The 13,571-nt window shown below is 44.9% G+C and overlaps 1 pseudogene; it reads right to left on the bottom strand.

The window, feature by feature from the left end:
• Positions 1 to 3,898: 3,898 nt before the first annotated feature.
• LOC123824951 lies at positions 3,899 to 10,176 on the bottom strand (annotated as a pseudogene).
• Positions 10,177 to 13,571: the final 3,395 nt, after the last annotated feature.

Below are 13,571 nucleotides of genomic sequence, written 5' to 3'. Positions count from 1 at the left end.
TACAAAAATGTCCTAATGCTTCTATGCAAGGCATCACATTATAGTCAGAGTGAAAGCTAACACCTACTGAATTTACTTCGCCAGACACTGTTGTGAGCACTCTGCACGCACAGCGTGGGCCAAAGTGTGCTCACAGTTGTGAGTACGTGAAACACAGATTTATTCTTCTATTACTAGTTATTAATTATTGTATTATTTTCCACATGAACAACTATAAACCTACTTTTGCCCCACCCTGTACTGACTTATGAAAACAAAACAACTCCCTATAAGGTAGGTGCTATAATTAGCACCATTTAACAGATAAAGAAAATGAAGCTTAGAAAAAGTAGCAACAGGATATAGTCATGCTGGGCAAGACTTCTGAGTGGGGTTTGCAATCACATCCTGGTACATTCTAATGCAGGAAGGCAATCCAGACCACAAGTCATTCTCCTGAGGACTTCCTCCTATTCAAAATTTCTAGTATGAAAACCATAAAGAGTCTTTGCAAAGGCACATGCATTTTCTTCATTGAGTAGGACATTCCTTCATTGTTCAGGATTATCAGAATATTCAAAGATACTCAGCATCCTTAGCCCAGGACATTGATCTCCAATACCACCACATAATCACTTACAGCCAAGAATATTGACAAATATCTCCTGGAGATGTAGCACATCCCTGCTTAGAATACTTGGGAGAAACAAGAGCAAAATTTTAGCTTTAATCCTGTGTAAGCCACATAATTTGTTTAAAACTCATGACCTCCCAAGAACAGCAAAAGAGTGGAGCACAAACCAGCAACGTTTGGACAGAAGGAACCAGAGAAAGACTGGAGATTGGTTTGATTCACCCATCACATGAATAATAGAAATGCTTGCGGTCTGTATATAAGGTACAGAGGAAAGAACAGGAGTGTGAAGGCCTGGAAGACCTGGCCTGAAATATGACTGCTAGAGGCTCACAATTTATCAGCGCAAATTAATTATCCTCTCCAACATCTCAACACGCTCATCCTCGAAGTGAGGTGGCAACACCAACATCAGAGAATAAAATTAAATGCAATAGCTGGTGCACATGTAATTAGAGCCCCGTACTGAGCACAGAGAGGGTCTAAACAAATAGGAATTCCCTTCCCCCTCTTCTCCCTTTGCCCCTGCGCCAGAAGTCAAAGATGTAGTGTCTAGTCTTTGCCCTGCCACATGACCTTGGCCGCTTCTCTTCACATCTTGGGACCTCAGGCTCCATGCCTGTAAGAAGAAATGAAATCAAAAGGTCTCTAAAGAAACTTAGACTCTAACACTCTGGTCTGAATGCTGTGGGGAGGGAGCAGGTAAGGGAGAGCCTCGAGCCAGGGCAGGAAGGCGGAAGCGTGAAAGAGCCAGAAAAGCCACAGGAGCAGACCCACCCCAGGCTGCCCGGTCTCTGAGGGCACGACTGGCTCCAGGCCCCCTGAACGCTGGTCTAACTATGAGCATTTATTACTCCGATGTGAAAACAGACGTGCTAATAAGAATGTCCACTTGCCCTTGGATCCACTCTTTGCACACACTCTTCATATCCTCCCTTCACCTCCCCGGGCACCCACTGCCCTTGAGGTTTCTTTACCTTCAGCGCTATTCAAGTTCCAATATTATCCTTTGTGCCTCTCCTGTGCCCACCCCGAGAACACTACAGAAAGAATGAGTCCAGGGAACCATGTCACTCCAAGCTGGGAATAACTGAGAACCTCCCAGGTCTGACCCGCTCTCTGGGGAGCTGCTCCTGGGGCTGCCACCAGGACCACACAGGGGCCTGTCACAAGCTCTCTTCCTGCTCATGGCTTCTGGAGCCAATCAGAAGGGCTGAGGCTCCCTGCCCTCACCTGACCCCTCAGGCATGATAAGACCCTTCATCGGCAACACCTCCCAGTCATCCCTGCCCCATCGAGGGAACCAAAATTTTGCCACCCCAAAGCTGTCTTTTGGAATATCGATTTTAAGCTGTTTATTTAGACAAAAAGACTTGGAAAGGACCTTTGAGTTTTCCTATTTCCTGTCCAGGAGAGTCAGATAGAAAAACCTGCTTCAGGAAAAGAAAAATCTTAGGATGTTCGCTTTAGCCTCATTTGAGTGAAGTGTGGTAAAGAGCAGGACTTCAGACTCGGGCCCACCATTTCTGAGCAGCCTGGCAAGGATTTGCCTGCCTTGCGTTTGGTCGACTGCCTGCAAACTGCCCATTCCCAATTCTGAAATCTCAGCCCCTCCTCGCTTTCTACGTCATCCAAAACCATCACATACACCCAACGTTGCCTCGCCTGCTTTCGTGAATTCCCCAAGCACATGTCTTAAAATTTTGGTTTTCTCCTGTCAATCTGTCTCTGTCCATTTGATTATTCGCCCAGCTAGAAGAACTCAGAAGGTGGGAGGGAAGGTGTTCATTTTCATTTAGCCGCCTCTTCTACAGGCAGAGGCTTTGTGGCCCTGCTCACTGCAGGTCAGCTCCGTTCCTGGGCACTCTTTATGTTGTTCATATGGGGGAAAGCCCGAGAAGTCCTGGTGAAGAGGGCAAGGTGGGGAGTAGCCCCCCTCCCTCCAAACCCGAGCGGTGCATGGAGGCCACAGCCCTGGGACAGACAAGCTCCCATCCTGAACACTGGCTTCGATGCTGCTGACAGCTGGGATCACCCATGCCAGGTGGGCCCTGAGAGGGCGAATCCCTGCCCCGTCCACCCTGAGCCCCAGGAAGTTTCCAGTCAGGAGTTATTTAAGTATGCAAGCATTACCAAGGTTCTCAGGTGGTTTGAGCCCCTAGGCTACCTGGGCTGCCAAGAAGCCTAAGGTTCAATTAGTGCAAACCTCTCATTGCTGGGACGGAAAAGTCCCAGGTGGCTGGGGTAAGTTGCCCAGCACTGCAGTGAGGGCAGAGTTGAGACCTGAATCAGGCCCAGGGCCCCAGCCCAGCGTCAGGCTCACCTGAAGCCAGGAAAGCTAGCGGTAACCCTTGGGCTCACAGAGGGCCTGAGAACAGCAGGCAGCAAGCCTAGAGATGAACGTCACACGTGAAAATTCTTTCTCTGTCTTCTTTTGGTTGCTGGTTTTCAAGGCTTTTTTTTTTTTCCTTTGGGAAAGTATGAGAATGTTTGAGGCTGTCAGGTCACTTGTTTTCAGTGGTCTGGCAACAAGAATTGCTGGCAGAGGTGGGGGCGGAGGGGTGCAGCAGGTTAAATAAGGAGGTGCAGGAAGACTGGGAAAGGAGGGAGTGAGGGAAAGGGGAGGAGGAGAAGGAGGAGAAAGGCCAATATAAAGTGTTTTCTATGTACTTTCCATGTGCCATTCACTTTAGGGCCACTAAGCCATTTAATCCTCACAAGTTCATGAAGCACAAAAAAGAAATGAAACAGCCCTGGCTGGTGTAGCTCAGTGGATTGAGCACAAGCCTATGAACCAAAAGGCTGCCAGTTCGATTCCCAGTCAGGGCACATGCCTGGGTTGCGGGCCAGGTCCCCAGTAGGGGCACATAAGAGACAACCACACATTGATGTGACTCTCCCTCTCTTTCTTCTTCCCTTCCTCTCTTTCTTAAAAAAAAAAAACTAAACTAAAAAAAGAAAGAAATGAAACATGTCCCTCTATCACAAATAAGGGCACTGAGGCCAAGAGAAGTAAAAGCAGCCTGGCCAAGCCACACAGCTTGGTAGGTTTCAGTGCAAATGGAAACTGGGTAGACTGCTCAGCACATCAAAGGACACTTACAAACTACTCATTGAAACCCATTTCAGGGGCTTCAATATTCCAAAACCATCAGGACAAAGAACATTCTAGAATTATGTTTAATCCAGAAGAGCTGAACAATTGTGTCCATTTTGCAACTTGTTCAGACACCCTCAATTTTCTGACTTCCTGAAAAGCAGCCACCAGGCAAAGGCCAGTATTCCTCAGCTGGTCTTGAGGCCCCTCCGAAACATGACCCCGCCGCCCACCACACACACATCCCACAGGGAAGATCCAGGCTCCTCAGCCGTTTTTTCAGTGGAACCAAAGTCTCTTTTCAAGACCCTGAATTCCTCTTTGTTTTTTTTCCACTTGTATCTTGAATGTTTATGGAGGAGGCTAAATTTAAGATAAAAATGGCTAGACAGAGCACCTACAGAAAGAAATGTGTTTGTTTGTTTGTTTGTTTGTTGTCAGTTCCAAAAACAATCCACCATCTACAATGTAGGTGATGGTGTTGAGTCTCTTCTACAAGGTCAGTAAATTTCCTCTTTAAAACTACAGACCTCGGAGAGGAATTCACACTTTAACATTGGATCTCAAATGGCAGTATTAAGTGAAATTAAATAACAAGCACTCCAACAAATATGCTAATGATTGGTGCTGAGGGAAGCCTCTGCCTTCACCCCACCCTCCTTCTTTCTCACTCCCCTTAGCATCAGCCTTTCCTCTTCATCTGAGGAAAACAACCACAATAAAAGCCTTGTTTCTGATAAGAGTATCTGTCACTGACAGAGAAGAGGCAACGTGCTTTTTATTGAGTTGACCCTCTTAATGAGCAACACACAAAAGATCATTAATTATAAGCCATCCTCTGACCCAGACCCACAGACACATTTGCATTTTCAAAAGCTCCACTCGACCCTTTTGAAAAGGTTTGTCCTGGTTTTTGTCTGGCTGGGTAAGAAATCGCTGCACCCAAAGGAACCGCCAGCAACAACCGAGCACTGTCTCTGGGCCCAGGCTGCCTGGGAAGGGTGCTCACAGGGTAAGGTAGCACCATTCTAAAAAAGCAACTGTCAGCAGGGAGAAATTCCTGCCTCTTCTGCATTCATGTCAACAAGAGAACACCACCTAAACTGAGAACTTTGCTGAGTTTGGGGACCGTGTATGAATGAAAAGAAAAAGGAAATGTCCCATTTAGAATAGCTCTGTTCCCTCTGGGAAACACGGATTAACTTGTCAAACTGAAACAACTTACTGCAGCTGCTTCTTCAGATGTGTTGAATGGGCTCAATGCACTGGGACAGTCCTCATGTTTATGTTTCACATGACACAGTCTTGTAAGATTACTCATTTTAAAAGAACAATGTGGGCACGCCTGTTCTCCACCATGCAAGGGATGTGCTGCCTGTGCCGTGTGTTCTGACAGGCTAGAGGACGCGGTGTACAGGACTCCTAATCTCACTTTTGATTTGGAAATAGTTAGGGGTGGAGCAGTGGGGGAGGGATCCTACCTGGTGAGCACCTTCCTGGTGGCCATGGGGGGAATGAATGAACACATCCCATGTCATCAGGGGAATGCAAATTACAATGACAATGACACACCACTGCACACCTATTAGGATGGCTAAAATCCAGACCACTGACAACACCAAATACCAGTGAGCATGTGGAGCAATAGGAGCTCTCATTCATGGCTCAAGGAAACGCATAATGGCACGGCCACATTGGAAGACAGTTTGACAATTACTTATAAAATTAAACATACTCTTGCCATATGATCCAGCAACAGTGTTCCTTGGTATTTACCCAGAGGAGTTACAAGGTTATATCTGTGCAAAAACTGCACAGGTTTAAACAACCTTTATGAATTCAACCTTATGAACCATAAACATCCTTATGAATACAGCTTTATTCCTAAGTGTCACAACTTGGAAGCAACTGAGATGTCCTTTACTGGTGTCCTTTACTGGATTACTGTGCTAATTTCAACAGTGGAATATTATTCGGCACTAAAAAGAAGTGAGACATCAAGCCATGAAAAGACATAAACTAACCTTAAATGCATACTGCTAAGTGAAATAAGCCAATCTGAAAAGGCTGCACGCTGCATGATTCCAACTATACAATGGTCTGGAAAAGGCAAAACTATGGAGACAGTGCAAAGATGAGCAGTGTTCAGGAGTGGGTGTGGGGGTGTGAATTGGTGGAGCACAGAGGATTTTTAGAGCAGTGAAACTGTCCTGTAAGATGGTATAATGTTGAATACATGTCATTACACATTTGTCCAAACCCATGGAATGCACAATGCCAAGGACAAACCCTAATGTAAATTATGGATTTTGGCAATAATAATGTGTCAACATAGGTTCATCAATTGTAACAAACATACCGCTCTGGTGGGAGAATGTTAATAATGAGGGTGGCTATGCATGCATAAGGGCAGGAGGTGTGCAGGAAATCTCTGTACAACCTCCCTAGGTTTAGCAGGAGCACTGCCATAGACCAAGGCAGAACCAGCAATTGCACAAGAGTCATGTGAAATTATATGTAATCGATAATCTATAAACCTAAAAAGAACACAAGGCTCACAGAACCGCATGCAGCCACACAGGTAAACCAGGGCCACCGTAAACAGGCTGCACAGCTGAGATGTGTCAGGGACTCTCCCCTCCAGGACAACAGAGCACAAAACACGTGGTGGTGCTGAGCAGAGGAATTAAGAGCAGGGGCTGGATGTGGATGATTTGCTTTGGGCGAATTGCTTAAACCTTGCTAAGTCTTAGGTTCCTCATCTACAAAATGAAAATAATACAGTTACCTCCTGAGGCTGTTGGCAGGATTAAGTGCGATCATGCGTTAACAAATATTCCATATATCTAAACTATTAATCATAATGGTCTTGATGAAATAAAATAATCCGAGTGGTAAAAAACAGTGAGCTCACAAAGGAATTGATTGCGGTTGGATGGCGTGAGGACATCACCCTCAGTGCGCCTCTTCTGCCAAGGCAGGGATTCTTATATACACAGTCTGGTTCCTTAGACCAGCTTGGCACCAATCAACCTATTACTAACAGGCTGTTACTTCTACAAGGCCTTCAAGATCCCCGAAACTAATGCAAAATCTTGTGCGTAGGTACATTCTTCTTCGAAAGGAGTACATAGTTTTCACAATATTCTCACAGGAGCCTGGCACCTCCCCAAAATTAGGAACAACTGCCCTAAGGTATAGCAAATGCTTATTCTGAGTCTTGTTTTCAAATCTAAATGTACACAAAACTCCCTTTCTTCTTCCTCTTTAAGTTTAGCCAACACATGCTGCATGCTTCAAAAGAATTTCACTAGAATCTAAGGAGAAATTAGACAGGGAAATAAAGCACATACGAGAAAAGCAACTTCCAAGTACAGTGCACATTACTGATTCCAAGACCAAGACAGTCTGGCAGCCTGCTGGCTGGGCCTGCCTGCAGGTGTGTGGGCCCTGATTCCTTCCTTTACAGCTCCTCTCCTTTGTCCCTTGGAAGATTCACTGCTTTCTTTTACTTAAATGTGGATTTCTTTTACAGAACACACCACCTGCTTGGGTTTGTTCATGTAGCTACATACCATTGCTTCTCTCTTCACAAAACTTCTAAAGGGAGGTTTACTAATAACCCAAAGGGGGTGGGAATTACTGAACCTCTTGGTGACTAAATGACTAGGAAGAGATGCAAAGGAGATTAGAAAGAATTCAGGGAGAACAAGAAAAGGAAAGAAAAATTATGTTAGATCACTATTCTATCAACAAAAAAAATTTTTTAGTAAAGAAATATACCATTATCACTCATTGAGTCCTTAATGTTAATAATGAGGTTCAGAGACTTTCCTGCATAAGATTTTTTTCTGGGGGAAGGATCACAGGTAGATAAGGCGTACAAAGATATTAGGTTTATTAGATCCCTGAATATGCTCTCCTTGCCTTCCTCTCTCAGTAAGTGCAAAGGGAGAGGGTAGGGAAGGAAGCATGAAGCAGGGAAGTTTCTGAAAATCACTCACATCCAACTCACAAACACTGAGGTCTTACTGAAGGCCAGTCTCTAGACTAGGCTCTAGAAAATATGAAAATGTATAAGGTTGAAGTCATATCTTCAAGAAACTCAATCTAGGGAAAGATATAAATGATAAACAAATATTATTCAAAGTAATAAGCTTGTTGTTAATAGGGCAATGGGGAGCCAGAAGAATAACATGGTTGGAGAACACACATCTCATACTGAAGATGAGATTCCCCTAATTTAAAATTATTTCTGGGATCTGCCCTTTCCCATCTATAGCTGCCCTGGTTCCTCCCAGACCAATAAGCCAAAGTTGACATGAAAAACTTTCCTGGGATCAAAGCATTTCATGCTCAGAGAAGAGGCCCCCCTGAGCATTTTGGTTATAGAGACAGTGTCTTCTTTCCATTCCCAAGAAATGAGGAAAAAGAAAAGAAGAGTCACACACACACACACACACACACACACACACACACCCCACACTGTCCCCACCACCCATAGACAGGGCTGTTACAACAGTCATCTTTCTCTTTGCTTCTGGGAAGCTTTGTTCTGCAAAACTCAGCCACTGAGACACAGAAACTACTTTGCCAGAGTATAGAGAAATCTCGGGGTGTGAGCTCCAGAAAGATAGGAAAACTGTGGGCACACTGTCTGGTTCCTTAGATCAACTTGGCACCAACTGATCCATTACTAACAGGATGTGACTTCTAAGCTTTACTTCCCAGGCCAACTTCTGTCACCAAGGAAGCCAAACCTCTTTTGTGTGGGCCCCAGTCCAGTTCCGAACCAAAATGGTTCTCTCCACCATCACAGGCACCTCTGTGAGTGAGTCATCGGAAGATAGAAAACTTGCCCTGGCTAATGTGGCTCAGTTGGATAATAACCCATTTTTAATAAAGGAAATGAAGGTTTCTCGTGGGAATCCCTCAGTCTTAAGACAATCTTGCATAATCCGTGTGTCTCTGTGCTGGTGTGTGATTTGCATTCTGCACTGCTTGAGGGGATTCTAGAACAAACCTAGTCTCACCTCTGGTTCCTTACTGATGTAATTCAGAACTGTATCATGACTATTTTCTCCAGGCTAAAGCAAATAGACTCATTAAAATCTTGGCTGGGATTCTTAATTTGTAGGAATTTTCTGTTTGTTTTATTATCTTCAAAGATCTTAGTTTAATCTGTGGAAAGATAAAACCATGTTACTATAGCCCTGGATGGTGTGGTTCAGTGGACTGAGCACTAGCCAGCAAATCAAAAGGTCACTGGTTCAATTCCCAGTCTGGGTACATGCCTAGGTTGCAGGTCCCCAGCTTGGGGCAGGTGAGAGACAACAGATTAATGTTTCTCTCCCTCTTTCTTCCTCCTTTCCTCTCTCTCTAAAAATAAAATCTTTAAAAAAACTTGTTAATATATTTCTATAGCTATCTTGTGTGATTTTGAGAATGGTTCACTCATTTTTAAACCATGTTCCCTCCTAAATTAGCCTGGCCCTCCTCCAGATCCCTTTCTTTAGAAGATATTACAAATTTATTATAGAAGTTCTTGCTTAATGAATCAGAGATGGGTTTAATAAAGTCATTTAAGAGAGAATTTGTCTGCACTGAATGAGTTTTGTCAGGAACTGAGCCATATTAGGTAAGTAATACATGTCATATAGGGGAACGGGACAACAGCAATCTAGCAGTGGCAGGACCAGCAGACATCTCCAGGACAGTGTCACGGGAACTACTGCTACTGTCACCCTCAGTATTGTCATTACTATAGTTCCTCTGCCCATTTCCTAATCACTTTGTTTTGTTTTGTTATTGAGTTGTATGAATTCTAAATAAATTTATGTGGTTTATAAAATTGTTTTCCCACTCTTTAGGTTGCCTTTTCATTCTGCTGATTTTTTCTTTTGTTAAGTAAGCATTTTTTTTACAGTAAAATAACTTTATATTTAGAATTAGCCAGCTGGACTCAGCTTGGATGATCCCAGTTTTGTTGGCAACATCCAGAGCACCATAGTCTGGGGCCAGTCGAACACAGGCTGTCTTCTCCCCATCAGGCTGATCAGGCGTCGGCCTTGGCCACATCAGTGTCACAGAGCTTCTTCACAGCCTGTTTGACCTGGTGCTGGTTGGCCTTGACATCCACAGTGAACACACATGTAATGGTGTCTTCTACCTTCTTTCTGTCTGTCTTGGTAGTCAGGGGGAACTTAATGATGGCATAGTGGTCAAGCTGGTTTCTCCTGGGGGTCCTCTTCTGAGGATACATGGGCTGCCTTCAGAGCCACAGTGTCTTCAGCCTTGCAAGGTGGGTGACACACAGATCTTTTGCATGTATGTGTGTGTGGCTGTGGATGCCTTTCAGCACCGCTTTCTTAGCCTTCAGAGCCTTTACTTTGGCTTTGGCTTTGGCTTTGGCTTTGGCTTTGGGAGGGGCAGGGGCTTTCTTCTTTACTTTCAGCGCCATCTTCATGAAAAGGTAAGCAAGCATTTTAAATCAATAAAATATATTGACTTTGGGCCAGGTAAAGGTGTTCTCAAGTGCCTGAGACTCTTCTAGGGAAGCTATTTAGAAAATCCAGACCCTGGATACAACTCTCAGAGAGTCTGAAGGTTGCGAGAAGCTGGGATATGCATTTTTAACAAGTAATTCTGATATGGGTGGTGGAAAGACCATAATTTTTTAGATATTTGATTAAAACTAAATTATCTAGGTAGTCCTGAAAAAAACCAACACCAAACACAAAAATTGAGCCACCTATTCTGGGAGAGATCTAGGCTGGAACTATGACTATTCTAACTAATGAGTTAAATACTAGCCTAGAACTCAAAAGATGTGGTTTCTGTCCCAGTTCTTCTGGTAACTAGGTTTTGTTTTTGTTTTTTTTTTTAAGATTTTACTTATTTATTTTTTAATTATAAGAGAGAAGAAATGGAGGGAGAGAAACAGCAATTGGTTGCCTCTTGTTTCTGGCCTGGTCTGCAAACTAGCAACCTTTTGTTTTGTGAGATGACACCCAACCCACCGAGCCATGCTGGTCAGGGCTCTGCTGGTAACTAGTTTTAAGACCTTGGAGGTGAGGACTGTGTGTTGGGGGCAGATTATTTTTCCATTCAAGGCCTAAATTTTCTCATTATAAAATAAGATTGGATTAATCCCTACTAGCTCTAATGCAATGTTCCTGGGCTCCCTAAGTTCAAGTCATGGGAGTGTGGGCTGTAATTAATGTCATCTTTAAGCATTCTTTTGAAAGACGAGCTCCCCTTATTACCCCAGGGTGCAGCAGTGGGAAGAAAGTGCAGGAGAACGCCCAGGACCCAGGATGGTTTCCGTTCTGGGACTATTGCATTAGCGTTAGGCTTGCAAAGACGCGGCTTCTGGATGCCACACTGAACTGCCCCTCGGAACTGGAGCTCCACCCTCCCAGTTGCCAAAGTCATTCCCTAGTGAGAAACTGACCAAACAAACACAGCAAAGGGCAAGTAAAGAAAAGGCAGCAGAGCTCCTCTAATTGGAAACTACCTTGGCAACTACACAAAGCAATTTAAAATAAAAACGGTGGCAACCAAGAACAAAAGCAAAGATTTGATTCCCAAGCCTAAATCTCTCGTATTCGTATTAGGCCCAAAGCTGATTGGCACAGATAAGCTACGAATCCTGGGAGATGTAGGCCCCTGGGAGAACTGCACGGAATCTCAGGAGAACAAACAGACTGCAAACTAATTCTAAGAATAAGAGTTTTTCCTTTAAAAGCAGTCTTTTATGAATCTTGGAATCTTCCAGCAATAAATGTAGTGCTGAGCTGTTAACCCAAAGACCAGAACCCTACACACCTCCTCCCGTGTCTACGGTAGAAATCTTTGTTTGTTCTGGAATCCCTTTTATCAACACTTCAGTTACTCCTACAGGGTGGACTCCAAACACCACTGTTTCAGAAACTATCTGCAAGTGCCAGAATAGCTAATCCCCAAAATAAGGTGTTAATTGGTCTCTGGGTGATTCCAACCTCACACACAATAACCTTTTTTTAGTGTTTCTTTTTAACTATAGAGGTTTTGTCCTCACTGTTCCTCCAAAGCGCTGGGCCCTTCTTCCCTGGGTTTTTTATTTCTTTTTCTTCTTTTCAGATCATGTTTTACGTAAGGATGGAGGGAAACGAAAGTAGTAAGAAATATAATGGGTCTTTCTGTCTTCATCCGACAGTAATTACAGGGTATTAAACCCCAAAGGAAACCGGGCTATACAGTGTCCTCAGGAAGAGCCAAATTAGGAGGGAAGATCGTCATTCCTGAAGTCTTCATCAAGAGCACAGGAACCCTACATTAAACAATAAACACCTCACCCTGGCTGGTGTGGCTCAGTGGATTGAGGGCCTGCAAACCACAGGGTCAGGGCACACGCCTGGGTTGCAGCCAGGTCCCCAGCAGGGGTGTGCAAGAGGCAACCACACATTAATATTTCTCTCCCTCTCTTTCTCAACCTCCCTTCCCCTCTCTGTAAAAGAAAATAAATAAAATCTTTCAAATAAATAAATAATAAACACCTCTCAGTGCCTGTGGCCCAAATGCCCAGCTAACTGTGCCTCAGTTTGCCTGGCTGATTACCTGAGGCAGAGATCTGATCAGCAAATTATTGACATCGACCCTTTCTCTCATCTTTATTTTCATCTCCCACCTCTGACCTGTAACACCGTCACATCGTCAGCTCAGATTCTGGGACTTTGGAACCCTTCCTGTACCACTAAGAATGAATTTCCTCGTGGGAGTGAAGCAGTGTGACCGCGCAGTGGTGATGGAGGGCCCACCCCGCCCCCACCAGGCAGGGACAGCCTGCCTCTCGGCTCCGCTCCCACCTTCCTTCATCTTCTATTCCACCACCCACCACACCTCGTGCCACGTAAGTTCTTTGATTTGTCATAAACAGGAATCTGACCTGGGACTTTTCATTGGTTTTCAGTTGCGTAGATGGCCCCACAACACAGAAGTTTGAAGAAAGCACAGTTCTCGCCCTTTGCTGGCGAGTGAAGCCAGAGCGGAGTTAGAGGAAAGGATCGCGCTGCCGGTGATGGCAATGGTGCTTCCCCCAAACTCTCCGTGGCAGGCGGCGTTGACCCGTGCTTGCCAGACCCTCCTGGGGCTGTGTGCACTTCCTGATGGGCCTGGCCGCCAGCTTGCCCCTGGGGGACTGGCTGGGAGCCTGCAGAGCGAGGGTCAGCAGACAGGATGCAGGGTCTATCTGGGAGCAGACCGAGCAGGCCCAGTGCTGGGAACCGAGCGCTCAGACATTACTTCACACGTCAGCAGGGTGATGCAACCCTGGCCCTGCTGCGGGTTCTGGTAAACCCCTCAGTGTTTGCTTCTCAGCCCCAGAGATATTCTTGTCACCAAGCCAATGGCTTCATCAGAGGAATTAAGCAAGGATCCTTACCTAAAGACATTTTTTTTCTGTTACTGGTAGTAAATAGCAATAACTATAGGTTCCTTATACTGACCACTGTGCAAAAGCCAGAAAGAAAAAAGAGTGGCACCAACAACTCATCTCTCTAAAGATTATTTTTAAGTCCTTGTCTGTGATTCAGTCAACAGATATTCACTGAGCAGTTTTTATGGGCATGGCCATCTGCTGGCTATTAGGTTTGCTAGTGGATGATGAATTGAACACAATCCTACCCTTGAGGGATGGGCAAGACATCATAGAGGCTAGATAGACATGCACGTAAAAACCAGGTCGTCCTAACTGTCATTACAGAGACCCGGAGCTAGGTGCAAGGGAAGGCTATTTCCAGTTGAGGACAAGCAGGCAGGGACTGGGCTGTGCTGTTACCTTGTGTGTTATACTTGGCGAGGGGGGGGGGGGGTCTAGCAATT

This window comes from Phyllostomus hastatus, unplaced genomic scaffold (assembly GCF_019186645.2).
Source record: "Phyllostomus hastatus isolate PE091 unplaced genomic scaffold, TTU_PhHast_1.1 phas_contig_58, whole genome shotgun sequence".
In the NCBI taxonomy this organism is placed as follows: domain Eukaryota; kingdom Metazoa; phylum Chordata; class Mammalia; order Chiroptera; family Phyllostomidae; genus Phyllostomus; species Phyllostomus hastatus.
The sequence above is the reverse complement of the archived record's forward strand: the minus strand, read 5'-3'. Positions and strand labels throughout refer to the sequence as shown.